This window comes from Molossus molossus, unplaced genomic scaffold, assembly GCF_014108415.1.
Source record: "Molossus molossus isolate mMolMol1 unplaced genomic scaffold, mMolMol1.p scaffold_m16_p_11, whole genome shotgun sequence".
Lineage (NCBI taxonomy): Eukaryota > Metazoa > Chordata > Mammalia > Chiroptera > Molossidae > Molossus > Molossus molossus.
In genome coordinates, this window is record NW_023425346.1 from 31,430,932 (window position 1) to 31,457,306 (window position 26,375).

Consider the following 26,375-nt stretch of genomic DNA (forward strand, 5'->3'; position numbering starts at 1 on the left):
ATCACCGCAACCATAGTTATTATCTTGACTATCACCTTGTGAAAGACCAAGAGCCACAACCATCCATCTAAGCTGCTCCTGATCCTAATCCACAGAAACTATGAGAAAATACATGTTTGTTGTTTTAAGCCACTACTGCTTGTAGCTGTTTTAGAATTGCGACATAGCAATGGATAAATAATACATTTTTCTTTAGAATTTATAAAAAACACTAAAAACTGATAATAATGTAAGTTTCCTCACACACACACACACACGCTGCAACATCACAAAATCTAGATGTGATCAATGTATAATTTCAAGAAAACTGATGGTACAGTCATGTATCGTTTTGGTCGAAAGACTGCATATATAAGTGGTCTCAGAAAATTAAAATGGAGATGAAAAATTCTTATTGCCAAGTGCCATTACACTGTGGTAATGTCATAGCACAACATATTACTCACATATTTGTGGTGACACGGGTGTAAACAATCCTACTGGGCTACCAGTAGTACGCAAGTATAGCATATACAATTATGTACAGTACATAATACTTGATGACGCCATGCCCCATGTGGCTTATTTGGTTGGGCATTGTCCCATGCACCAAAAGATTGCTGGTTCAATTCCCCACCTGGGCATGTGCCCAGGTTTCAGGCTACACCCCCAGCATAGGGCATACAGAAGGCAGCCAATAGATGTTAAGCTCTTACATCAATGTTTCTCTTTCCTCTCTCTCTAAAAATCAATAAACTATTCTTAAAAAACAAAACAATAAAAAAACTATGTTACTGATTTGTGTATTTACTATACTATACTTTAAATAGTTACTTTATTGTTTAGCATATAATCTTTCTACTTATAAAAGTTTGCTGTGAAACAGCATGAAATGTCATGCCAGCAGCAGGCTCCAACATCTCGTGTCTACATATCTGAATTACAAAATTTTCTCTTGTGCTTTGATTTAATGTTGTGCTGTTTTACAAATTTAGTGTGGTCTAAGTGCACAGTGTTTATAAAGCCTACAGTAGTAGTGTGCTGTAATGTTCTAGGCCTTCATGTTCACGCATCATTCACTCACTTACCCAGAGCAACTTCCAGTTCTATAGGCTACTTTATACAGGTATACCAATTTTATCTTTTATATCACATTTTTCTGTACCTTTTCTATATTTAGATATGTTTAGGTACACAAATACTTACCATTATTGTGTTACGAAAGCCTACAGTATTCAGTACAGTACCATGTTGTATAGGTTTGTAGCCTACAAACAAAGGACATACCATATAACCTAGGTATGTATGTACCAGGTTATACCATCTAGGTTTGTGTAAGTGTATTCTATGATGTTAGCAAAATAATGAAATTACCTAATGATGCATTTCTCAGAATGTATACCCATTGTTAAGCATGCATGACTGTATTTGTTGAAAGAATACAAAATTTCTGTCCTGGTTTCAGACACAGAGCTCCTGAAACCCCTGTAATTTCTTGGGTACTAGGATTGTCTTTTGTTGTAATGAGATGACTCTCAGTGGGCTTGTGGATAGGTCTGGACAAGAACGGGGCACAAGAAAATAAGTCATGATTAGAAACTTGGGATTTTCAGCCTTGGTCCATGTTGCTCGGTGGTTATAGCATTGGCCTGAGCACCAAAGGGTCATGGGTTCAACATTCGGTCAAGGGCACACCTGGGTTGCAGGTTTGATCCCTGGTCAGGGTTGTGTAGGAGGCAACCAATCAATAGTGTCTCTCACATCTCTCTCTCCCCTCTCTATCTCTCTATCAACAAAAAAATATACTCAAGTGAGGATTGACAAAAATAATAATCAAAATAAAAAATAAAAGAAAATTATTTTTCTTAAGATTTCACAATAACTCCACTCCCATTAGCAACAGAGAAATCCCACCCATGCAGTTCTCTGTTAACAGAAGAAAACTGGGAGAATAATGTGAGATTAAGGGGAAAAAGAAATTAGGAAGATCAAGCAACTTCAACACATGTTTGTCTGACTATAGACGCATAGGGCATAATTTGGAGTGAAAAGGGAAAACTAAAAGGATTGGGGAACAACTGTCGATTCCAGATTTCATCTACTTCCTAGTTTATAATCTCAGCTCATAATATTTTCTCATTTCAGCATTTAGCAAAATGTACAAAGCTATTCAGTCCCATCAGCCAATCCTGTCCAAAGTGAATAAACACATAAAAGCATGGTCACTTAACCAGTGTTTTAATTTGGATACAATTCATTGACAAAGCCATTTCCAAAAGACCTGCAGAACTAAAATAGTTAAAATGAAATAAATCCTCTATCTCCCTCCATCAAACGATAAGAGGTTATATAAAGAGCAACATAGAACAACTCTACATTAGGAGATACCAGGCACAGGAGAAGGTGAGGATATCACAGGTGGGAAAATAAAGTGACTACTGAGATTCCTGAGCTCTCTGCTTTCACTTGCTTTTCCAAGCATTGGCAATCAGACTTACACCTTGGAGCAGGGTTTCCACTGATATTTTTAACAAGATAATTCTTTGTTGTGGATGGCTATCTACAGCATCACCGAATGTTCAAAGCACCTCCAGCTTGTGCCTAGTAGCAACCTACTCATGATAATCAAATGTTTCTAGACATTGCCAAATATCCCCTGGAGGGTCATATTGTCATATCCCAGAACCAGTGACTTACAGGCAGAAGACTGAAAAATTCTTGGACTCTTATTAGCCTAATAGAAAAGGTTTCCAAATACCTATAAGAAATGCACATCAGGGATTTTTCCTCCAAAATATGCCCAGCCAATCTTTCCTCAGTGAGAGTCATCAATAGCTAGCAAGACCCACCCAAGTTCAAAAAGACAAAAACAAAGTTTTTTACTACCCCTTACATAAATTTGAACACACAATTAAGGATCATAAGATAGCTAAGGAAAACCTTTAAAAGGAAAGAAACTAAAACATACTAACAGGAAGAATACCTTAGAGAAAACAGAGTAAGCAAGAAAACTTCAATTAAGTCCATAAAAAGAGACAAAAAAAAAAAGGAAAAGAAAAACAAAACACTAGGGTGCTGTGAAAAAAAATGAGATGAGCCCAGCTGGTGCACCAAGAGGTCGTTGGTTTGATTCCAGGTCAAGGCACATGCCCAGGTTGTGAGCCAAATCCCCAGTGGGAGACATGCATGAGGCGGTCAGTTGATGTTCTCTCTCATCGATGTTTCTATTGCTTTCTCATTCTCCCTTCCTGTCTCTCTAAAAGCAATAAAGGAAAAAAAAAATCGATATCAAAAGAGCTATTGTAAATAAAAGACTATGAGAGCTGAAATAAAAATCTTAAATTTCCCAGAAAGTGTAAAGCATAAAATTGGAAAAACATGAAAAGAAAAAGAAAATAAGTCCAGGAGGACAATGTCTAATTGCAATTCCAGAAGCTAAACAAAAAATATTAGAGACTTTCTCAGAGCTGAAGGATGTAAGTCAACAAACTGAAAGATTCCATGCAATGCACAACATAATGGATGCCTATATTTCATAGTAAGTAATTTCACATCACAATGACATTTCAGAACATTGGGTACAACAGAGAAAATTCTATAAACTTCAAAGAAAAAATGAAATGCAAAGTGTTGAAAATTAGAATAGCTTCAGATATTATGTCAGACACTAAGAATTCCTTCACGATTCTGAAGAAAAACATTCCCAAGTTAGAATTCTATACCCAAATTATAGTCACCTTAAGTGCAGACATTTACCGGAACATAATGCTTAAAAACATTTGCCTTTCAGATAGCTACTGAAGACTGTGACCAAACAACTAAAAGAAATATACAAGACAGATAATTACATGGGATACAGACAACAGATGATCCATCATAGTATAAAGGTTGCATGAAGGACAACCTGATTAAGCATCTGGCCTAACCTAGAGAGCAGAATGTTCTAGGAGAAATTTCTCAATCATGGTTAAACTGATAAAACTAATCGATATTTCTGAACCTATGGAGAGGATATACTGGCAACAAGCAGATAGAATGGCAATGAGTTAATGATAAATACTGAGGAACTGTACACTGATGGTTACCTACCAAAAACTAAGGTATCAGTGGAAAAATGAGGGAGTGGTTGTGGTGTTTGTGGAATAAATGCTAAATTTACATTATGCATAGTGGGAAGTCAACATAGAATGCCTAAAATGAAAAAAAATCAAGAGGAAGCAATATAAGATATTACTTAGAAATATGGAGGCAAATAGCAAAATCATCTGCCAAAAAAAAATAAATTAATAAATAAAAAAAGTTTTAGAAGTGTTTTCCCGTACACAGGGGAAATAGCCACCTTATCCAACATTGCACCCTTCCAGGGACTGAGCAAGGTAAGGGGTAAAGACCCAAGCATTTTGGTCCACCATGGCTCCAACTCTAATGGGCAATATTCTGAAGAAACAAAGTTGCAATAAATAGGTATGAGTTGACCTGGCTGGTGTGGCTCAGTTGGTTGGAGCACCATTCTGTAAACGGAAAGGTCACGGGTTCAATTCCCCACACAAAGCATACACACTTAAGCTGAAGTTTGAATCCTGATTGGGGTGCATATGGGAGGCAATGGTCAATGTTTCTCTCTCACACTGATGTTTCTCTCTCACATTGATGTCTCTCTCTCTCACTCTAAAAATCAATAAATATATCCTCGGGTGAGGATTAAGGGGGAAAAAAATACACACATACAGGTATGAGTTGTTTTTAATAAGCCATGTAGAAGTAGTTCATACTTCAAGCATGTGTTGTTCTACATTTGTAACTGTTACCTTAAAAAAAAAAGAATGGTGAGAAAATATTTTCTAAATTTTAATCAACTTGGCTTCTTATACTTTAGAAGCCAATTGAATTAAAGAATTTAACTAATGTATGACTTAAGTTAAAACACACAATTTTGTCTAGAAGCAAAAAGAGCTTGATATCAATTTCAAAATTTAAAAACAAAAGGATTTTATTTATGGTAAAGGCAGATAGGATCAATCCTCCTGCTAAGTCAATAAAAAAACCTTTGCAATAAAAATCAAAGAAATAAGGCAGCATGAAATAAATGCCAAAATCTAAAAGGTAAACCAGAGAAATAAACCATACACCCAATCACTTTTCCTTGAGGCCTTTTCCAATCCAGAAGAAAGGGCTGAGAAACAAAAAGAAAGACGGAGCGACTGGTGGCTTTGATGACATGAGGGAAAAAAAAACAAAGCATAGGACCCATCAAACCTAGGGAGTCAGATAAACCATCACCCAATTTAAGCTGAGATCATAAGGGCAGCACCATCAGTTCAGGGAAAACTGGAAGTAAAAAACAACTCTATTATTCTAGGATTATTTACTAGTCCTATAATTTTTCAAATACAAAAACCAGCATGCAGGCACACAAGGAAAAAAAATCATAAACCAGCAAAAACAAAATTCAGAAACTACAATTAGCATAAAAAATTCAGAAACTGTAATTATCAGTCACAGACAAAAGAAATTAACTATGAATGCTATGCCAACAAAAGCCACAAATGTAATTTTTACCAAGGATCTAGAAACAATAAGAATGAATATAGCTGATATATTTCTTTAAATTCTGACCCACATAATTAAGAATCCCAAAACAGGAAAAACAATTCCACACAAAAACTCATAAGGAAATAGCAGAACATCTATAACAAAAGAAATATTTTTAAAAGCAGATTTCTTTCAAAGCCGCCAGAATTAGATCAACAGCTGACTTCCCAAATAAGTAAGGGAAGCCAAACAGCAGTGGAATACGATATTCGTGGTAGCGAAAAAACTACCATAATCCTACAATTTAATACCCCTGAAACATTCTTCAAGACTGAAGGTGAGTCTAGCTGGTGTGGCTCAGTGGTTAAGCGTCAACCCATGCACCACGAGGTCGCTGGTTCGATTCCTGGTCAGAACACATGGCCAGGTTGTGTGCCCTATCCCCAGTGGGGTCATGCAGGAAACGGCCAATCAATGTTCTCATTCATTGATGTTTCTATTTCTATCTCTCTCTCCCTCTCCCTTCCTCTCTCTGTAAAATCAGTAACGGGAAAAAACTTTTTTTTTAAATAAAAAAAAGATTGAAGGTGAAACAAAAACACTGTAAGGTAAACAAAAAATTAAGGGCATTCGCCATGAGCACATCTGAATCTAAATAATGTGCTCAAAAAAAGGAAAAGGATCCCCCTAAAATTCAGAGATGTTAGAAATGAAGAACACTGAAAGTGTATAAATATAAGGAGATATGTAACTCCACACTGATGATAGAAAACAGTGCTGTCCAATGGGAAATATACCCCCTACATACGTAATTAAAATTTTTCTAGTGTCCACATTTAAAAAACAAAACAAGGTTAAATTAATTTATTAGTATTTCAACATGTAATCATAGTAAGAAGTTGAATTTACACTGTTTTTATACTAAGTCTTAGAAACCTGATTTATTAATTTGACATTTACAGAACTTGACAATTCAGATGGTAAATTGTCATCAGTAAAACTTGATCTTTATTTTTATAAACCTTACATATTTATAAGGTAAATTTACATATCTAAGTTGTTCCAAACATATGTAAGGGTTTTCCAACAACTGAATCAAGTTATCATTTTTCAAATTTAAATTAACACAACATAAAACCAAATATTCAGTTCCTTAAACACAAGCCACATTTTAAGTGTTCAACAGCTGTGGCTACTGTATTAGATAGCACAAGTATAGAACTTTTTTTTTACTGAAGTTAAAATTACTAATAATTTCAAATATCAACAATAATAGCATAAGCCAGTAAGGAACAAAATGGAGATAAAGTTATCCAGGAAGTGAGAAATGCTCCAAACATACATACATCACACTGTTCAAACCTATTTAAAAAACTGTGCAAAAAAACTTCAAATTTAAACAATAATATAAAGCTACATTAACAAGTTTGGCCAAAAAAAAAAAGTATCAACTGTTGGTGAGACTGTAGAAAAAAGGGATCTATCCTATACTGCTGGTGAGAGTATAAATTAACATATCATTTTAGAAAAGTTGGGCATAATCTACACTATACAAAACTTCATGCTATATGTATAAAAATATATGTTTAAAACATTCGTAGTAGCACTGTTCATAATTGCTAAAAACTGGACACAATCCAAATGTCCATTAACACTAGATTAATTCATTGTGGCTTATTCATAAAAAGACTTACCACACAATACTTACTGTAATACAAACATTACTATACAGCAATGAAAATATACAAACTAAAGCTAAATGTACTAACAGGGTTATATGTTAGCAACATGTGAGAAAATAACATAATACACAATCTATAACTCATTTACATGTAGGTAAATACTGGCAAAACTGACCCATATTATTTAGGAATGCTAGCATAGGTAGTTTAAAAAAATAGTTCAAATAAAAGAGAAATAATTACCATAAAACCCAAATAGTGTTAACTTCTGGGAGTTGTGAAGAGGAATAATCAAGAATAGATGGGAGTAGGAACATTTCTCCAAGGCCCAAAATGTTCCAGTTCTTGACTTTGGTAATGATTACAGAGTATTTACTGTATTTAGTTTACTGCCTATCTATGACTTCTTCACTTTTTTTGTATATTTAGTTTTTTACCATACAAAAAGTTTTTATTTTATCCTCACTCGAGGACATTTTTGCATTTTTATCTTGAGATAGAGTGGGAGAGAGAGAGAGAGGGAGGAAGAGAGAGAGAAACGACGACGTGAGAGAGACACCTCCAGTGGTTGACACCCACACGACCCCAACTGGGGCTGGGAACAAACTGCAACCAAGGTACATGCTCTTAGCAGGAACCGAACCATGGCCTTTCTGGTCCGTGGACTGATACTAACTGCTGCGCCTAACGGGCCAGGGCCAAAAAGATTTTTAAATTGTCATCTAAGGCGCTGCAATTACTTCGCTATATATTTTTCTGTTATAAAGTGATAAACATGCCCTGGCCGGTTTGGCTCAGCGGTTAGAGCGTCCGCCTGCGGTCCAGAGAGACCCGGGTTCGGTTCCCGCTAAGGGCATGTACCTTGGTTGCAGTTTGTCCCCGGCCCTGGTTGGTCGTGCGGGTGGCAGCCACTCGATGTGTCCCTTTCACATCGATGTTTCCCTCTCTCTCTCTTCCTCTCTCTCCCTCCCACTCTGTCTGTACAAAAAATGGAAAAATGTCCTCGGGTGAGGATAAAAAAATAATAAAGTGATAAACATTTAGTTTTACAAATATACAAAATGTTAAGGTACAATGATGCTCTTGTATTTATTTCATTTGACGAGATTACTGCACAAAGAAAGTAGTAAGCACTATCACATGATGCATAAATAGGGCCCAATGCTAAAACAAAATGAAAAAAAAATAGTACTTTTAATTGATAGCTTACCAAAGGGCCCATTACAGAATTAGGTAATAACAACAAAAATAAATAAGGGAAATTTTAGATTCTTGGTCTTCACAGAAACCATACATGGGTGATAATCCTTCCAAGTATTCACCTTTACAAAAGATGATAACTGAAAGACTGAAATGGTTTTAGTTAAACTGTATGAAGAGAATGTAAAAAAGAAAGAGTGCTATTTTACTTTTTAAAAGCTTTACTAATGTAAATTCATGACTCCTTTCTTAAATATTTTGAAATAATTCTGACCTTATGAGGGAAACATTATTGCCAGCGTAAACAGGTAGCATTTAATTGAGAAACCAAAGGATATAAATCCGAGGCTAATAACCAAATAAACTTAAAATACCCATTTAAAAATCTCTCATCTACACCACTGAAAGAGACAATGTTGATATATCCCTTCTCTATCAACATAACACTCAATTATCAAGGACTACACAACCCCCTTGCCCTTTCTGAGAAAAGGCACAGGCGTTGTTGTAGCAACAAAGCCAGACACGGAGGGAAATGCCACCAAGACTTCCCAGCTTGCTCCATCCCCAAAGTCACTCCGGAACTGCAGGGAGGGTAGCGAAGTAACACAACATCGTGTCTAGTCCTAGAAGTTGTCAAAATTCACACATGGAACTTGTCTTTTTCTGGACAGGTCTCTGCTCTGAGCTTATGAAGCAGTCACCAGTCATCTGCAGCGGCTCCAGATCCCGTTTCTCTCGACACCAGGACCTCACCACCACTGAGGGCAGTCGCCAACCCGCCACAGACCCAGTCTCATTAGGACTCCCTGCGCTCGTCCCGGATTCGTAGGCAGGCTGGCAGGGAGAGCACGAGACAGAAGGAGCCCGCCTGGTTTCTGGCCTGCCTGGCCTAGACAAGCCTACCCCCTTCCCACATTCCCAGTCTCCACAGCCTTCCGTCCTCCCCCTTTTGATTGCCTTTCGCCACTGGCGCCCCTGGCCTTCATCCTGAGACCAGCCTACCCCATGTTACCTCTCACAGAAAAGCCTGCCTTGACCAGGGCAGAGCGGGGAATCTGGCAACCGCGGGAACCGTTCAACAGGCTCGCCTCGCAGCTTAGCGCGACCAGCTTCACCAGGTGCTGCCAACTATACACCACTACTCCCGACATGCCACGCGCACGCGTCGCCTCTCCCACCCCGCCCACCTCCCGCCCACCTCCCGCCCCAACACGTGACCGCATTTTGCGCCCGTCCACGCCCACTTCCGTTCCTCCACTTTCTCTTGGGAGGAAGGAGGGGGCTGAGGGTGTTAAAGAGTAGCGACTTCCTCCTACTCCTCGCCCCCGCCCCTCTACCCCCTGCTACAATGTCTTCCGGGTCGTGAGCGCCTCGAAGCCTTCTGGGAAACCTTCTCATTTCCTCCCCTCCCCCTCCTCCTGCCTTCAACCAACCAGCCTCCCGTCAGAGAGGGACATGCGCAGTGAGTGCCTCCCGTCTCTTCTACCCGAATCCCCCCTCCCCCCCAAAGCAGAGAGACCCCAGCAGCAGCAGCAGCTGATGATGAAGAGAGAGGCAGTGGCAGAGGGGGGGCACCTTTTATTTCTATTTTTAAAGGGACAGGACACTAATTTTACCCCACTTCAACCTTGAATTGAGAGGGGTGGGGGGAAGGCGGCTGAGTTCCTTCCCCCACCCTCTCCAGCCCTGAGACCTGAGAGAGGGATTGAGCTTGAGAGAGAAGGAGAAGGAGTTTCTTCTTCTTCGAAAACCCCCATCCACGACTCCTACCCCTTCACCCCTCCAGTAGCCTCCCTCCCGAGCCCCCTCCACCCTCCTCCTCTTTGGCCGTGAGAGGAGGAGAGAAAGAGACCAAAAACCTCTTAGCAACACAGACCCTTCTCTGCTGCTGCTGCTGCTGTTGCTGCTGCTGCTGTTGCTGCTGCTGCTACTGCTGCTGCCTGGCCCTGGCTGGAGACATCTCACTACACCCAGGAGCAGCCACTTCCCCAGCTCTCCTCCTCCTTCGCCTCCTCCTCCTCCTCCACTCCCCCCCCCCCCTTTATTACCCTTTGTGTCATCCTCCACAGCTCCAGGGAAGGCACTCAAAAGTGGGGGGCAGGAAAGGTAAGTGTGTCTGTGGGGGCTTTATTGCCTTCCTCTGGCTCTGACTTTAACTCCGGGGCAACAGTAGCACCAAACCGTGTACGCAGTGTAGCTCCGGGGTGAGGAGGGGGTGGTGCTGGGGGGGGGGCGAGTGTAGGAGGGGTTGGAGTGGGGAGGGGTGTGTGAGGTGGGTGCCCATCCTGTCAGAGGAGGAAGGGCACTTTTGTTTTTATTTGCTGTTGTCAAAAGTGGTTTCTCTCCTTCAGCTAACATCTGATTGTGTCTTGCTCCAGTGGGGGAGAATACAAAAACAACCCCCTCCTTCTTCCAATAAGGCGCCAGGGAAAGAGACAGAAAGAGGCTCACTTTCTAGATGTCACTTAAAAAAATTCATTTGGAGAGCTATTTTCCTATTTCCTCAGCAAAAGCTCTACTGCATTTGTTTCTCAGTGGGAAAATGTCGGGATCTGGATTGTATTGGAACTGCTTACCCATTTGTAGACCTGAGTGTTTTCCTCTTTTTGGTTCTGTATGTGATTTGCATATTGACTTCAGTGTTGGAACAGACTTGCTTGGTTTTTGCTTTCTGGGTTAAATTTTCCTTTTTCGTTTTGTTTGACTTGCATAGAAAATTTTAAATTTTTAGTTGATAGAGGCCTTTGGTTAGGTTTTGACTTGTATTATTGCCTTTTTTGTTAAATGTTTGTTTCCCATATCAGCATATAAAGTTCAAAGCTTAAAATGTTTAAGGTTTAAATACCACTGGTATTGTCTCTCCCCACATACATTCCTAATATTTCCCTCAAGATGAGAGTGTTGGCTATTTTATAATTAATCTGGGTATTTTTCTAATCTTTGTAACTTGTATGAACAAGTAATCCCCATTGAAAACTTTATGTTGTTCTGGCTTCATGGAAGGCCAAACCTCTCCATCAATAGTTTGCTGGATTGGTACCACTTTCGGTTTTAACTGAATTATTTATTTACTGTTGTAAATTGAGACGAGTTTTTCATCTCTTGGGGTACTGAACCAGATTGCTCATTATATGTAAAGAGAGGCAGATCTCTAAAATGTGTTTTCATGACTCAAAGAAATCATGAAGTTGTAGTTAGTATATTCATTCTAGTTAGCTATAAATTGAAAGATGAATCGTGATTTAGGCTTAGAGTAACAATCTTGATAAAAATCACTATTCTCCCGTTTTTACATGGTATGTTCTTAGTGAATGGCTTCAAATTCAGTGCTGCATTTTATTTCACAAATGCTAGAAAGTATGTTTTTGATGTAGGCCTTTTATTAGGTCTTACATTGGAGAGTGGTATTTTTGTTTCATACATACATTTCTTTATGCTTTTCTTGAAGATGAATGCAACACATTCATATACACTCACATTCATATTCTCTCTCTCTTTTTCTCTCACACCCTTTTTTGTTACTGCATTGGTATCTCTGATCCCATAATTTATGTCAGCAGAAAATATTTTTCTGTAAAGCAGCAATTTTGTGATCTGACTGGCAATATGAAAACAGCAATTTGATCAACTAGAAAGGATTGAAGAAAAATCCAGAAGGATGTTTGACATAAATATTATAAAGACATGGTCATACTTTTAATTTTTTATTATCTTGATGTTAAAGCCAAAACATAATGCACTTATATTTTAGTGGCAGAAAAGCATTGCAGATGTAGAAATTGGTTCTGTAAAATTTTAATTGTCAACTGTGTGCAAAAGCAGACATTTACACACACGGGGAAAAAAAGCTGTGTAGCAGTAAACAATATGGTCTTATTTTTCTCATTTCTGTTATAAATTTGAACAGTTTCTTACCCGTTTTTGAGGTGTAAATCGTGCACTTAAGCAGAAATCTGTGCCAAGTTCAAGTTTCTCTTCCAACATCAATACTATTCCAGGTCTACCTAGGTTTTCTTGTTCTCCCTTTAATACTTCAACAACCTTCAGATAAGCGAAAGTACTGTAGAACTTAGTGAAGAAATCAATTTTAAGTAAAGCAAATTGTATGGATAATTGAGTTGCCCAGCTGAGTGAAAAATATAGTCTTGAGCTAGTACCTTTATTTACTTTGTTTCTATTTTCTTTTTGAAACATTCTTTATTCTACTACCCCCCGAGTTCCCTTTTGTGGTTTGAAGATTCCAGACTTCCTCTAGGTTGGATATTTATTTACATTTAGAAAACCTTTAATTTTTTTTTTTTTTATCCTCACCCGAGGATATTTTTTCATTTTTTGTACAGATATAGTGGGAGGGAGAGAGAGAGAGAGAAACATCGACGTGAAGGGACACATCAAGTGGCTGCCACCCTGCACGACAACCAGGGCCTGGGACAAACTTGCAACGGAAGTACGCGCCCTTAGTACGCGCCCTTAGCGGGAACCGAACCGGGTCTCTCCGGACTGCAGGCCGATGCTCTAACCGCTGAGCCAAACTGGCCAGGGCGAAACCCTTTAATTTTTATTATGGCTTATTTTTTAGATATTAAGATATATTTTAGGATTGTAATTTTCAGCAAAGTGATATCTTGGAGGTCACTTTATCCAACTTTTCATTTTCCATATTGCTGAAGTTCAAGAGCTTGAGGAACTTGCCTAGGGTTCTAAAGCCTATAAGTGGGCGGAACATGGACCAGAGAACTAAGTAAGGTCTCTTGACATTCACTCTGCTACACTAGCTCATTTTCATGTAGCTCATTTGGTTAGTGTCATGGCAGTACACCAAGGTTGTGGGTTGGATCCTCAGTTAGGGCACATAGAAGAATCAACAATAAATACAAGAATAAGTAGAACAACAAAATCGTTGATGTTTCTCTCAATCTCTCTTTCTTTTTCTCTCCTTCTCTCTTCCTTTTTTCTCCCCTTCTCTAAAATCAATAATTCTGTGTATAGCACTTAAGAGTTTTATATGGAGGCATATTCTAGTTTTATCCATTTGTAATTGATAATTTGTTGATTTTTTTTTTTTTTTAAGAGGCGGATTGTTACTATTGGGGGAATTATTTCAGCTTTCCCTAATGCTTATTCCCCCCCCTCCACCCCTCACTATCACCTGCACTTTCAGTTAATCAGTAAATATCATTCTTACGCTTGTATTAAGGACCCATAAGTGTAAAAAGAATGCATATTGTATTATAAATGTTTACTTGTGAGTCTTGCTCTATGAATTACTTAAGACTAAAGATTTTTGACTTGTTAGCATTTATATCCTTTACAGTACAGTGTCTGGTGCACAGTAGGCCCTAATGTTTGTTTGTCATAATTGATATTAGAGTTAGGCATATTTAAATTTCTTTATTCTCATATGTGGGATTCCTTCCCTTTCGTCCTTTTTATTTTTCTCCTTACTACAATTTCTTCAGTACCATGAGTTTTATTTTCTTAATCTTTTCTGTGACTCACTTTTTGTAATGGCCAAATTAAGTCCTGTTAACAAAATAATATTCATAATAAGTAAAAATATATTCCCCCTAATTCTTATACAGGATGCAATTTGACAGAAGTGATTTATTTTAATAAGGGATGATCAAAAAATTCCAAATGTTTAGGATTCACTTAAATTTCATTTTTTGCTGAGTGACTGGTACAGTAGGTTGTCGGAATGATTAGGTGGCTTTTACCAGCTCTATAAAGCAACTGTTACTTAGGTGACATGTTTCCCTGACTCTGTTTTTTTGGTCCTTACCCAGACAATTATCAACTTTCCAGTTTTCTATGGACATGAAGATTTACTCCTAGTCATCAGTGGGACCCAATGAAGTCAGCCAGAAAACCTATGTCCAACTTATGTACCTTTGCAAACTTGTCTGGATTTTGAATGTATGTGCAAAACAGATTGTACTTAGCTATTATTCATTAAACATCGCTTGAGTATCTACTGTCTGTCAGGCACTGTGCTAGGCATCTGAAAAATAAGGATGGTCCCTACAGTTAATATGAAGAGATATCATAATTGTATTCTAGAAGTGTATTGGTCATATCTTTATTTGGATGTTTCTACCTAAATAAATTTTATATTAACTAAATGGATACTGTTAGGTGGAAAAATGCATGTTTAAGGATATTGCTGTATTTTATTAAAATAGAAAAATATTAAGTAAAATTTTCCACTTAATATTGTATTCTGAAGATTTCTATTCTGTATATAATTCACTAATTTTAGACCATGGAATAGTTTATGTGGCTATCATTGCTAGTACTTTATTGTTATATACTTTTCTTTTTAAGATGACCAGCACTGTTCCCTTGAAGTATCTCTTACTAAACAATTACAAAAAAAGAAAGAAAACCAAACTTTGAGAAACTTTTTTTTTCTCAAAACATACTTTTTTCTTTTTATATCTCATATAACAGGTATCTGTCTTTCATGGTTAATTGGAAGACATTATACGTTATCATTTTGAGCACTTAGTTATTTTCTTTCATAGTTTAAGCTGACAGTATGATTTATCATAGAGTAATTATAGTATACACTATTTAGGAGTTTCGGAATTTTTAATGGGTACTAGATATACTCCTCCAAGATCCTCATGACACTTCCCAGTTCTTGTTCTAAAGCAGTTGCAATTTTTAATCTTTATTATGTGATATTGTTTCTGTAACTTGAATAAAATGAGTTGGAAGTTTCTTAGCTGATGGATGTTTCAAAAACAAAGAATACTGTCTTGGTTCCTGTCATGGCTTTCATATGTAATTTAAAAGTATATTAGAGAGAAAGAGATTTCCTGGATTTCCTTTGCCCTCTTAAGTATACCTTTTAGAATAATACTGATTCACAATTTAAAAGAAGGAGGAGGTCCCCTGCTGATACAGTATCTTATGAAGGTAAATAGACTTCTGAGAGTCAATTCTGATCTCTTTCACATTCATTCTTAATTTTCTATTTTAGTAATAGTCATAGTTACCATTTATAAATGCCCAGCATTGTGATAAACATAGCAATTTCAGTCAGTCCTTACAGTGGTCCTGGTGAACTTTGTAACATTGTTACCATGTTAACAAATGAAGAAACCTTCTACTGACAAAACAGCATTCCCCATTTTATTATTATAGCAGCAAAATACCCCCATCCCAGTAAATTCAGGACAATTTCTAATTCAAAACAAAGTCACAATAAAGAGTTTTTATCAGTCACTAAGTACTCTGGAAAACATTAGCAAAATCATGGCCCCAGTAGCTTATTGATCGAGTGATGAAAAATTTCTAAAAGTTTTCAAGGACAGAAAAACAAAAACCCCAGTCCTTTGTAAGGAACTTAGATGCAGACCAGTGTGCAGCTTGAAATAAAATATATGTAGTTAGTCTTCTCTTTGTATGGCAAAAGTGACACTTAGACCTTGTACATACTAAACTTTATCTTTCATGGAATTACGTTTAACATTTTCCTACATGAAGTTTAGAGTTTCCAACATTTTGTGACCCAATGAATATTTACTGTAAAAATTTTTATATACCTCTTTTGATAGTGGAAAACCTCTAAACAAAGGGGAGTTTATATTGCCTAGTGCTTTGGTGTATATACAAGTTCCTTCTGGACCCTCTATCTTGTAATATTTTTATAATGAATAAACTTAATAGGATTAAGTGTAATGTGCTCTCCTTTAATACTACTTAAAGTCTGAAATATTTTTAGTATTAGAGTATACAGCGTGTTGGATTCTTAAGGAGTTCTTTATTATTATGGAATTATTATTATTATTATTATTATTATTATTATTATTATGGAGTTCTTTAAAGCAGCTACTGAATTAAAATACTTTTTGACCCAGCCAACCAGAGTTGATTTTTACATCCTTTGCTTTTAGGAGAAAAGAATATTTTTTAAAAATTCTGTTTTGTTAATCAAGAAAGTTTCATATCCATCCTAAATAAATACACATTTATCTTATATGCTTACATTGATTCTGTTATCCTGTAAGTGTGTAAGGCCAATGCATTAGGACCCATAGAGTTTGGAAATATTTTTAAATGCTAAAGAACTATTCTATGTCATCTACTATACTTCAGAAAAGAAAGTTTATAACAAATGTGGTTCCTTGCTTTTAAGAACAGTCTGAATAATTGATGATATAGAATAGGTCCGTGGTCCCAAATAATTTCTTTAGGTAATATAAAAGCAATTCAGTTAAAAGTAAAGATTCTAACTCATCAGCATTTCTGTTTGAGGTATTTCTATGTTATGTAAAATTTCAGAAATTAGAAAGACTCAGTATAAGTCTTCAGACAAGGTAAGAGCCCGGCTTAACATATATTAAGGTATATCTTCTAGTGTAGCTGGATGTAATAGAAAAGAAAATCACTAATGATATCATACCCGTTGAAAAGCATATACTTCATTCAGAGTTGGATGTGACTAATTCTGATTTGAGTCCTTATTTTAGCTGACCTATATAACCTTTCTTAAAGAACTTGTAATTAATTTCTTTGTCATTCAGTAATTTATTAGGATGTATTGTTTTAAAGATTTAAAATGAGTTATATAAATTAGTTACCAACCTCACGATGGTGAAAAATCTTTGTACATCCATATTTCACTAAGTTCTTGTTCAACGAACCAAGACTTCATCAATGAGAGGAAAAATTTCTGCATGGTGCTAGTCTTACAACTTACATTCTTGTGCTGCCATTTCTTTTTTAGATTTAATGTCTATACCTTAGAAGTCAGAAGTAGACATAGATTATTTCTTAAGATTGACCAAGTACTGTGTTATATTTAGATTTAATTTTGTGTTTAAAGTTTTGTTTTCTATATACAGCTTAAGTCCAGAAGTTGACTTAATCTGTGGACCATTAATTAACTTAATCCATACATTCTTAATGTTACTAGTACCTAAAAATAATAATCTAGGTTGTATATACATATACTTACTGGTGCTGGGGGAGGGAAGTATTCTACATTCAACAAAAGAAAGTATTGATTTTTAAATAGCTTCCTTGGGATATACTGATCTAAAAAGCAGCTGCTATGTAAGAAAAAAAACTGATTTTTTTTAACTTGGAAAGTTAAATGTAAAGTTTTACACTAATGCATTTTAAGCAATATGAAAATATTTAGAAAGTCAAATACATGTTCCAGTAATGACAGAAATTTAGAGCCTATTTTTTACCATTATTCCAAAATCATTTTCCTTCCGCATTTGTCACACAGGAGTATGTGCTGAAGGATTTCTTGGCCATTTTAGAGACTGTAATCTAGTTAAAAGGTTTGTTTATGCTTCCCATCTCTGTTCTGCTGATGGTATTAGAATGCTGGCCAGAGCCAGATATCTAACTGTTTATAACATTCAAACTTCAATTAAAGCTACAGTGTTCACTAGATATCAGAAAGCTCAGACTAGCTACAATATCACCAGTAATGATGGCAATGATTTTGTGTATCCATAGGCTTTCCATATCATGCCATTTTTTATGAATACTTTTTTTTCCCCCCATTTAGGAGGTATTGACATTTAATTATTTTATGGAAGTCCAAAAATAAAGCTTATGTTCTACTAGAATAATTTCTTTTGATAATAGAACCTGACAGCTTATATTATTGCATATCTTATTTAAATGGTTCCAGTTTAGTTTTTTTTTTAAGATTGGTAAATTCTATAGTAGATGTTAGTTTGCTATCCAACTGAAGTGACTTCTGTTTCCAGTTTGAAGAGCACAGTAGTATGTTGCCTATTAGAAAACAAAAGTAATAGTCACATTACTCCAATGTTCTTATATGAGAGGAGACTTAGACCTACGTAATACAGATTTTAATTTAATCTTATGTTGCTTTTCTGTCTCCTACTACTACTGCTTGTAGCTTCTATATTCTAAATATGTTGGTAAACTGTTTTAAATGTTTTTTTAAGCTATTCTTTAAATGCACTTTTTTCATCAGCTTCTCGGTTTTTGCACAATATACCTCAGTGAGTCAGAAAATGAATAGTGTGTATTTGTTTAAATTTTCTAATTAGGCAAATTTGCTATATTATATTTTATTTTTATAAAAATAAGTTTAGCTTTTATTAATTTTAGACCTTGATTTAGTAAATGTATGTGTTCTTTATGTATATACATGTATTTTATATTAGAATATGAATTTATAGGTGGGTTTAACAATTTAGGAAAGATGAAAAATATTAAATTGAATAAATGCTTGCTAAAACATTTCATTTTAATTAAGAAATATTATTAATTAAGAAAAATTTATATTACTCATTTTCCTGGGCACTGAAAGACAGTGTCTTTTTACTTTGGACTGTTATAAGATAGAAAATTAAGACATACTACCTATAGTATTTGAAGATAGGAATTGACAACAACTATGCAAAATTTAATTTGCAGGCTGAAAACATGGAAAGATATCTGACAAGCTAAGTTGAAAACAAGTCACAAAATAATATGCAAAGTATGGTCTCATTTATACATACATACAGATTCATAAATGTATTTAAATATATTTGCATATAATACATATTTTATGCTATATGCACATATTTACTAAATAAGAACTTATATGACATATGTACCTTATATTTATGTGAATATAGTATGAAAAGGCCTGGAAAATACGTACCAAATTATATCCTTGGTTTATAGAAAGTATGTATGTGAGATGCTAGAAGGTTGAATAATTTGTTTTGTATACTTTAGCAGTACTTGGATTTATTTTTAACAATAGAATTATATCATGTAGTAATTTTATAATGGAAAATATACTTATGTAATAAAGAAATAAGAAATAGAATGACCCAGGAAAATTGCAGTGCTATCCCCTAATCATATAAATATATCCCTTGCATAACTTGAAGAGAATCGAGTATTGGCTAACAATCATCATAGCTTGATACAGAATGAAGATTGTTAGACTGATCTAATAATCTTCTTAACCAACAGGGTGAAAGCCTAGTCAGCTGAGGAGGAACAGTGGATATAATCTATTCCGATTTTTAAATATTTTGCTTCTTACTATAAAACACATTTCTCACTATCCTGGGAAAGTGTAGGCTAGAGAACCGGTGTTGTAGAATGTCAGTCATAAAGTGGTAGATGATAAGTCAGTTTCAGTGTGAGATAAGATATACCATATGGGGCTAAGATGGGCTTTTATTATGTTATTCATTGATCCAAATTATTGTACCCTCATTCGTAATGCAGATGGCATAGTTACCTACCATTTTTGTAATGTTTTCTATATCCAGTTACTGGTTTGAATAGAGGACAAAAATAAAACAGGTTTTAAGATTAAGTTTCTTTAAAAAAAAAAAAAAAAGGGGGTGACTGGAACATGTACTTGAAAAACACTTTGTAAAATAACATCAAACTGAGTAAAGAAGTAGTTAGAATTCTGTAAGGTTAATCATAATGGGCTTCCTGGGAGGACATGAGTTAATCTGAGTTTAGGTTGAGTAGAGATCCATGTTGGCACAGATGAGAGTAATTCAAGTAAAGACAAAGCTTCCAATGGGATAAGGGGATGAGCAAATTTATGTTTACTACTTTAAAGGCTAGGATTAAAATTCAGCATAGCCTGGTAATTGGGAAAGTGGTTAGAAATAATATACCTAGACTTTATGTTTTTAAAAGTTTATTTTCCAGAATGCAGATCAGAAAAGAAATAGGAAAAAAAAAAAACACTTGCATAAAAAATTAGTGAATAACTCTTTGCAATTATGACTGGAAAATCTGTTGGAATCTAATGCGAGTGTATGCTGAATATGAGTTGGCAATGAAACATTATAGTTAAAACAGCAAAATTTTATCCAAACATACCGAGGTTGTTATTTTCTTTTATAATTAAAATTCATATTCAGGTTGGTCCCTAGGATCAGTAGTAAATAGTATATAATGAAAACTATAAATATTATATATAAATAAATTTTAAAAATCACAAAAAGATATAATAGCTTATGTTTTCTCCATTTAATTTACGTTTAAAATTTTTTTTCCCCTTTATTGATTTTAGAGAGAGAAGAAGGGAGAGGGAGAGAGAGAAACCTCGATGAGAGAGAACATTCATTGGCCACCTCCTGCATACCCTCCTCTGGGGATCGGGTCCACAACCTGGGTATGTGCCCTGACTGGGAGTCAAACCAGCAACCTCTTGGTGCACTGATCCATGCTCAACCACTGAGCCACACCTGCTGGGATAATTTATGTTTTAATTGCATCTAATTTATTTCCAACTGGTCTCCTCATGTAAATTATCGCCCCATCTTCCCCTACCATTACGAATTGAACTGTTTTTCCTGAAAAATAGTATATTTAAAGAGTTCAGTCAAATGGCTCTATGTATTTTGTTTTTATCCAAAAAATCATAGTGATTTAAAAAAAAAAAACTATGTAGGGTTCATTGACTCAGTGTTTGGTTTCTCTCTCTTTAGTGATTTGCCCATGTCATTTTTCAAAAAACATATGTTGATACCTATTATGTGCTCTCTGGAATAGTGATTAAAAATAGATGTGGGTCTTGTTGAACTTCTGAACTATACCCTAGAGATAGAGAAGGGTATTAATCAAATAACCATATAAATAAATGCAAAGTTGGAACTGTTTCGATTACTGTAGAGAGGTACCATGGTATTTAATATGAGGCCTTCTAGAAGGATAATTTTACCCATTACTGGAATCAAGGGTGGCTTTTTTTTTTTTTTTCTCCTGAGGCTGCTTGGTTGGCCAAAATACCTTAATGAATTACAGTTAACTTGATCAAGAGGGAGAAAACAGTATTTTGGAAGGAGGAAACAGTGTACAAAAGGTCCTGAGTTGGGAGAGAGCATATTATCTAACACTAAATTAAGGTCAAAGTGACAGACATTAAAAACTACAGTTACATGATAAAAGGTGATAGGGTTATAGGAGTCAAACTGCAGGATGTTGGTTGTCTTTATCCTTAGGGTTAATATTTAAAGTTAGACTAATGTTCTTTATGATCAACACAAAAGCTTTCTACTACTTATAAATGTTACAAGAGCTCATTTTTATTTCAGTATAAAATACATAAAGCTTTTTCTCATAGAATTGTTGTTATAGTGATCAGGTCTCATAAAATCCCTTTAACACTGATAACAATAGAAAGTAGTGAACATAACATTGTGCCCTAAACATAGCCAGGTAGAGGTTAGAAAAGGGATGAAAACTGATGTCGTGTATATTTAGGAGAATATTCTAGGTGTGACTGATTATGTTGTGAATAATGAAGAAAAAGAAAAAGCCTGCAAGTGTACTAGGCTGGCATTGGAGATCATAGTAAATGATTGTAAGGGACATGTCACATTGGACAACTTGTGAATACCCTCACCTGCCACCTGGATATGAAAGAGTGATATCTGGATTAAAAGAAGATAGGGAAGGTAGAAGACATCACATATACAAATTGAATTTTCTGAATCTAGGGCATATTTGTGTCAGTGTTACTGGAATACAAAAATTTTAAATATTCTTTTAACAAAAGTAGAATTGCAAAATGATAGCGATACAATGCCAACTTTGGCTATTTTTAAAGTAATTCATACAGTTAGAAGTAATTATAAATTACTAAGTTACATTAACTATTTCAGACCTTGATGTTAATCTTGAAAATACTGATGTATCTATCTCACAAGACAAAAATTGAAGAAATGTATTTATTTGTTTATTTATTTATTTACTTATTTATTGTTCCTTTTTTTTATCTGAGAGAGAGAGAGGAAGGGAAAGGGAGAGAGATACAGAAACATCTATGAGAGAGAACACTGATTGGCAGCGTCCTGCATGCCCCCCACTGGGGAGTTAGCCCAAACCTGGGCATGTGCCCTGACCAGGAATCGAACCAGTGACCTCTTGGTGCATTGGATGACACTCAACCACTGAGCCACACCTGCCAAGCAGAAATTTGATTTTTAATTCTTATTTTCCATTTAACATAACATTGTCAATAAAATATCTTTATTTCATGGTGATCTTTAAGTTTTAAACCTCTTTAAACACCAGTTTCTGTTTGTATTGAGTAATAAACAGCCTAATTAATAACTGAAGTGTTTAAAAATGTGCCAAATATTAAGAACATTATCAAAAATATATTAAGTCACTTTAATTTTATTAAGACCAAAATATCACAAAGATTTGTTAAATTGTAAGGAAGAGATAAAATAGATGCATTGGATAGACAGGGTGCATCACATTATTGTTGGATGAATTCTGTCAATATATATATAAATCACCTGGCCTTGAACTTAACTTTCTGGCATACTTAGGTATGGTAGACCATGCTGTTAAAGCAGATTAATGTCTAAAATTTAAAACTACAGAATTGAGTTTAGTGATTACTTTTTCACCCACTTGCTTTTTTACTTATTTATAAAACATTCTAAATGAGACCGTGTCAGTAGTATCGATTTATTTTTTCATGCAGTGTCTTGCAGACCACTGATGATTCATAGACCATAAGTGTTTGGGAAGCTTATTAGTGTCTGAAAAGACAGTTTACTAAGTTTAGCTAATAACTTTAAGGGGTCACTGTACCTTGTAAATAGAAATGAAGATTCAGTTGGGAATTATTCATGGATTGTTGTGTTCCTTCTGCTTTATAGCTTCTTCCTTGTCTTTCTGTGAAAGTGTATTCCTATGATTACCTAGTTCCGTGATAGGTTAACAGATATGACACCCATCCCCCATAAGGTTCCTTTATCCAATAAATCTTAGAAAATATGATTGTGATTAAAGAATACTGGAAAACATTTTTTATAGCAGTAATAATTACTAACATTTATTGAGTGCTTACTTTGTGCCACTCACTGTGCTAAGCATTTTTAAAACCTCTTAACCAGAAGAAACATTTTGAGGGACATACCTCAAGAAGTTTTTCTTCATATTACTGGGCTGCTTATAAGCATCTATGCAAAAACTTCTGTTAAGAATGTAAAAGTGTGAGGATTTTTTGTTGTTACAGCCCTAAAGCTTTGGGAAAGGAAAGTTATTAAATGAATCCTTAAAATTAAATATTGAATTTAATAGTATATTTCTGTGCTTTCCTAACAGTATTCACAGATGATCAGTGATAACCATTATATTCTTTTTATTAATAAGGAACAATCTTTAGAACTTTAGAGACATTCCAGTGTTTGAACACTGGCTCCATATACTGAAAACTATAGCATATAATCTTTGGTGAGATATTGAGGTTCTGAGATTTAATTTATTTGTAAAAGTAGTATAGTGATGTATTTCTCACAGAATTATGGCTATTAAATGATAGAATACATATGAAGTTATAGCATGTTGTGGGCATCCACTTAAACTTTGTTTCCTTTTCTTTCTTTGCTTCTCTTATTAGCAATAACCGCCTTTCAGAATCTCTGTGAAATTATATATGCACTAAATTTTTAATTTTTCTTTTTTAAAAAAATTACCTATTACTCTTAAATCTATTTTAAAACTTCCCTGAAATCTGCACATGAGAACCAGATTTACTTCATTGTTTTGCTTGCCTACACATTGCTAATAAAATGGGCACCTATAACTGTTATGGAACTCATATATTAGATAAATTTGAATAAATGGTCATACTTATTTGTTAATGTAAATATTCTACTTACAGCTTACAGCAGTGCTTTGGTAATTCCAATTATATGAACACTATATTTTGATAAAGACATATTAGAGAAAGATTTAAAATAAGTTTTCTTTCTTTTTCTTAGTTTCCCCACATTAAGTAGGCACTGTCTGGAGATATATATATATATATATATATATATATATATATATAATCTTTTTTTAATTAAATTTATTGGGGTGACAAATTATATTTAAAATTATATAGGTATTAAGAGTACAATTCTACGACACAGACTATCTGGATTTAAATCCCTACTCTGTCACTTACTAGCTATGTGACATTCTGTGCTTTAATTTTCTCATTAGTAAGATGGGTATAATAATTGTACTTATCTTGGGTTATTTAATAAGATAAATATATCACCTTTAAACATGCCATCAAAGTGTTAACTGTGATAGTGATTATATGTATTACATGGTTGCAATATAGAAAAAATGTGATTAATATATTTTGACAACTACCTAACTTGGTAATTTTTCATTTGGAAGAATAAACCAAATTTAGTTTAATTTACAGTTCCTTGAAAAGTTTTTCAGACTTTTATGTAGCATTTTATATTTGCCAAATTCTTTACCTTATTTTTTACTTCTTAATCTTACTGTTTGTTGAGATATAGTGAGAAAATCATTTCTGTTATTTCCCATAAAGAGAATGTGACATGCAGAAAGTAGAAAAGTCAGTGGAAAGACTAAAATTAGAATTAGAAATACCGCATGTGTCAGTTTGTTGAGCCACGCTATCTCTACTCCTTATTAAGCATTCAAGCAACAAATTTTACTGGTTGGGACAATAAATGTTAAAGGTATATTATTTTGTTCTTCAAAACTTTCATTGGCTATATCCTTTGGACGTGTCCTGTTAGTTAAGGTTGACTCACTAAAAGATTGTATGAAAAAATTGTCTTAAATATGATTAGACTAATCAAGGTTAAGTATTGGTCAACCCCTAAGACCTTTGAGGGTTGAGTATGTTTCTTTATTTATCAATTGAGAGTATGTTTCTTTATTTATCAATTGACTTCCCTACACATTTCATGAACTAAATCAAAAACTCCTTCCCCATTTTTTTTATGTTATCAGTACTCTAGTACTATATAATGTGGATTCATTGTGATTTTTCTGAGCTACCCTAGAAACTTAATCATCATTCTTGGTTTCAGTGAAAAGTGATTCCATGTTTCAAAGAAAAAATAATTGTTAATTGTACAGTGAACTTTTGAAAAGCACTGAGATTATAAGAACAGTACCTATATTTTTATAAAGACATATTAGAGAAAGATTTAAAATACATATTTATTTATTTTTGTTTGTTTCAAATATTGCTTAGTGTCTATAATTCATCAATTTAAGAATAAGATGAACAATTTGGCTGGGAACCAGAATATAAAAATGATGATGACTAAAAGACTCACAGAGAACCATTTCTGTAAGAAATAATTGGTTTCTTAACAAATAAGTAATAGGAGGAGAATGTTAATTTCAATTCGTAATTATTTGTTCGTAGTTGTTCAGGAGGTAGGATTATTATGTAAAATACTTTGAATGAATATCGTTTTAAAAATAACAAAACTTAAAATTTAGTATTCCAGTGTAATAATTTGTAAACATTTATGGGGATTTTCCAGTAAATGCCATCTTTATTATAGAGAACTAAACAAAGATAATTCTGTATGTGTTTAAAATAGCAAGATAATTGACTCAAAGACACAGTGCCCTTGGTATTTTCACGTGAAATAATGTTTAAGTTTTGTAAACAAGTTTTATAAAATGTTTTCTGTCTCTCTTTTTTACTTTGTTTTGTTTTGTTGTCTTAATATATTCATTCTGCTGACTAGGGGCATAGACTCAGGGAACCTAATCACCTAATAACCCAGTTCAAAACTCAAATTATTTTGTAAATCCTGATGTGAGTAAACCACTTTAAATTTTTGCTAAAACTATCAAGTTATGTTTAAATAGTCCTTTTAAAGTCATAGTTTAAATTGTGAAAATGATTATTCTCTTTAAGTGAAACTGTTGTGGATCAGCTGCTAAGGGACATCAAATCCTGATTCAGGGGAGTACTAATATTTTCATAAGCAGGAATTTTTCTCAAAGAGGAAAAAAACATACATTTTATGTATGTATTTATATTATGTACTCATTTCGGTAAAAAAGAGTCCTAGGACTCTAGATGCAATCTCAAGTTTTTTATAGTAGTATAAAGAAGTATAAATATTTATTCATTCAGTTATGTGTTCTACAAATATTATTAACTACTTGCTATGTGCTACATATTCAGCAAGTAATTATGATGGGCAGGGACCATGGAGT

At 34.7% G+C, this 26,375-nt stretch overlaps 1 protein-coding gene across 1 annotated transcript in view; it reads left to right on the forward strand.

Moving 5' to 3' along the window:
- Positions 1-9,879: 9,879 nt before the first annotated feature.
- Positions 9,880-26,375, forward strand: part of MBD5 (methyl-CpG binding domain protein 5) — a 439,511-nt gene continuing 423,015 nt past the window's right edge. The window contains exon 1 of the mRNA XM_036254977.1: positions 9,880-10,502. The gene's annotated coding sequence lies outside the window, so the exon portion shown is untranslated. The remainder of the gene's footprint in view (positions 10,503-26,375) is intronic.